The sequence below is a fragment of the Lucilia cuprina genome, chromosome 3 (genome assembly GCF_022045245.1).
Source record: "Lucilia cuprina isolate Lc7/37 chromosome 3, ASM2204524v1, whole genome shotgun sequence".
Taxonomy (NCBI): Eukaryota; Metazoa; Arthropoda; class Insecta; order Diptera; family Calliphoridae; genus Lucilia; species Lucilia cuprina.
Window position 1 is genome coordinate 16,131,856 of NC_060951.1, and position 3,492 is coordinate 16,135,347.

Below are 3,492 nucleotides of genomic sequence, written 5' to 3' on the forward strand. Positions count from 1 at the left end.
GAAAAAGTACTTATTTTTGTTTGATATGTTGAATTATTTTCGTGTCTGTTGGATGCGTTGCAATATATAACAGAAACTGAAACGAAGTTATTTTTTAGTTGTCATTGTATAGTGGAAAATTGTATACATATTGAAAAATAATGAAAATATTACAAAAATAGAAAAAAAATTTATTATTTCATATATTTTAATTTTCTTTTAGTTTAAAATGAAAATAAAATAATTTCGTTGCTACATCACCGAAAACAACCTACTTGAATTTGTTTTCGTTCCGGCCTCAAATAACAGGTTCTTCGTTACTAATCGGTGCCGTTTCGTTCCCAAATTTCGTTGCCGATTTGTGAAACGAATTTTTCTTCGGTGCAAATATATGGAATTTCGTTTTCGGTGCCGATTACGGTGTATGCGGAAACGTAGCTTTAGTAGAGTTATTTATAGAATATTTATAAAAAAATAAAAAGTCGACACAGACTGGGGTTGAACTCAGTGCTTTCCGTTCAAAATTTCTTTCCTTTGGAAGAAATATGAAAAGCTCAAAAAAGACCTTTTTATCCTTTGATCCAGCTCGCCAAATATTGACCCCTCGCCAAATTTGAGAAAAAGAGTCAAAAACTCTAAAATTGCCGGAATAACTCGAAAATAGTCGAAAAGTCGAGAATAGTCGAAAAGTCAAAAAGTAGGAAAAGTCGAAAAAAGGTCGAAAAAAGTCGAAAAGTCGGAAAAAGTCGAAATGTCGAAAAAAGTCGAAAAGTCGGAAAAAGTCGAAAATAGTCGAAAAGTCGGAAAAAGTCGAAAAAGGTCGAAAAAGTCGAAAAGTCGTAAAAAGTCGGAAAAAGTCGAAAAGTCGAAAATAGTCGGAAAAGTCGAAAATATTCGAAAAGTCAAAAAAAGTCGAAAAGTCAAAAAAAGTCGAAAAGTCGGAAAAAGTCGAAAAGTCGACTTTTAATTAAATGCAAAAAGTCGAAAAGTTGAAAAGTCGACTTTTCATAAAATGCAAAAGTCGAAAAGTCGACTTTTAACTAAATGCAAAAAGTCGACTTTTCGTTTCAACTATAGAACCCTACTCTATGTATGTTCTTTAATATGAACTCAAAACACATGATTATTAAACATACACGGTCTTCATTGAATAAGATTCTTTAACTTTTTAGTACTTTTTATCTCAAAATTTTCTACAATGTGGAAGCTAAATGAATGAAACTAAAAATACGAGCTTCTTACTGAATGCGAATTTAATCACGTGATATTGAACGTATAAAACTGAAACATTAAAAAATTTTTAATCAATTTTAATTTTCTATGTTTGAATGTATATAATTTAAGTTAGGGTAGCGAATCACCCAGGGTATGCTTGTCTTTGTCCTGAAAAAAAATTTGGTGATAGAACAACTTCTACAGGTGCGGCAACGGCTCTAAATTTCCAAGTGCATTTACAAGGGGAATAATCGATGTTTTTCAGTTTTGTTCAAATTTGGCCATTTAGTAATAATTTTGAACGTTATTGTAAAGGAATCGCAATGTGCACAGAATACGCATTTCAGAATGATATAAAACACAAAAATTTGTAAAGTTATTGTAAATTCCCAGGCCATTAACGTGTCTCATAGCACATAAATTCAAAATGTGACAATAAATGTACTTATTTTTGAGATATATTCTAAAAAACATTTGCTTACTTTAAATATATTTATATTTACTCGAATAATAGTTTTTGTCCGTATATAATAACACGAACTTGTTTTCAGCTATGGTCAAAAAAGTTTGAAGTTTTTTTGAAACTTTGCTCAACTAATTTCAAATTAGAAGATCTCATGAAGATTTGTATACAACAGATAAGTGAATAAAATAGTGAAAAAATTAGATCAATAATTCTTACAGTTCGGGATTTTATTTCGGGAAAATCTCAGTTTTTGTAAAATTTTTGAGAATACGTAATGATTCTTTACTGTTGCACATTTTAAACAAAGTGTTTTCAGAGTATTTAGTAAAATATATAGTCCAAATTTTATTCAATCCCATAAAATTTGGACTTCAAAAGTCAAATTTTGCAAAATTTGTGAGTTCTCAGTATACCATGTTGAAATATTTTTTTTTGTTGACCATATTTAATAAATACGACTTTAATTCTTAATATAAAGTCTTGTGTTTAAAATACCAGCTATAAAAGTAAAATTAGCCCTTTTAAATACTTGGGACAATATTAACCCCGAAGTTCAAAAAATCTTAAAAACACTATCCATTTAAAAATTGCTATATATGATGAGAGAAATAACAAAAATAATACAAAAATTATATATTAGGTACAAAAGCTTACCACAAAAGCTGGCCACATAAAGTTTGTTTAGACATATTTAATTGAAAATCGATCGTAAAAAAGTTACATAATTACATAGTTACATAAATTATCAGTTTCAAAACCAAAGTTTTTCTTTTAAAAATGTTCACATCAAGTTAACTCTATAGACAAAAAGGGTTATATAATTTTTATACCCTACACCACTTTAGTTTATGCTGATGTTTGTAACATACATAAATATATGTCCTATACCCACCTTAAAGTATACAAATCGTTTTCGTTTTCTGAGTCGATTTAGCTATGTCCATCCGTCCGTATGGTCGGCTGGCTGGCTGTCCATGTAAACATTGCGCGCAAGGCACAGGTCGCGATTTTCAAGGAAGCCTATTGAAAATAAATAAAATAAGTCCATTATTTCACCTAGCCCCCATACAACAGAACCCCCGAAAAGGGCTTCGGAGCTAATAATTATGTTAAATATATTTGTATATCGATTAAAAGCGGTACAACTAAGTTTTATACAAGCTTTGATGACATTGCAAAATTTCATAAAGATAGGGCCTCATTTGACCCTAGCTCCCATACCATACCCTAGTCCCCTTGAGAAAATTACTTGAATGTCCAAAATTAACTTATAAACACAAATATCGCGATAAAATTTAGCACAAATAAATATTATATAATTATATTCATAAAACTTTATCGGGCTTGGTCCATATTTTTCATAACTGGTGTAGGGTATCATATAGTCGGCAACGACCGACTATACTTTCGTACTTGTTTGTTTCATATACTATGTTATTTCTCTAATTATATATAGCATTATTCAAATAGATAGTCTTTTTTTGAATTTTTGAACTTTGGTGTTAAATTGTTCCCAAGTCCCTCAAAGGGTTAATTTAGCTTTCTTTTACTTTGTTTTAAATATCAGACTATGTATGATAAATCCCAGTAATTTTTGGTAAACAAATAAATATTATTTCGATATAGTACACCGAGAATTTCCAAATATTGCAAAATTTGACCATTGAACTCTATAGTTTATGAGTTAAGAATGTCCGATTTTAATAAAACTTCGTATATATATTTTAATAATTTATTTAAAATGTACCACAGTATTCTCTAAAATATTAAAAGAAAACGATTTTCTCAAAATCCACCGAGTTCAAATCTGTAGGAAATATTGATTTAATTTT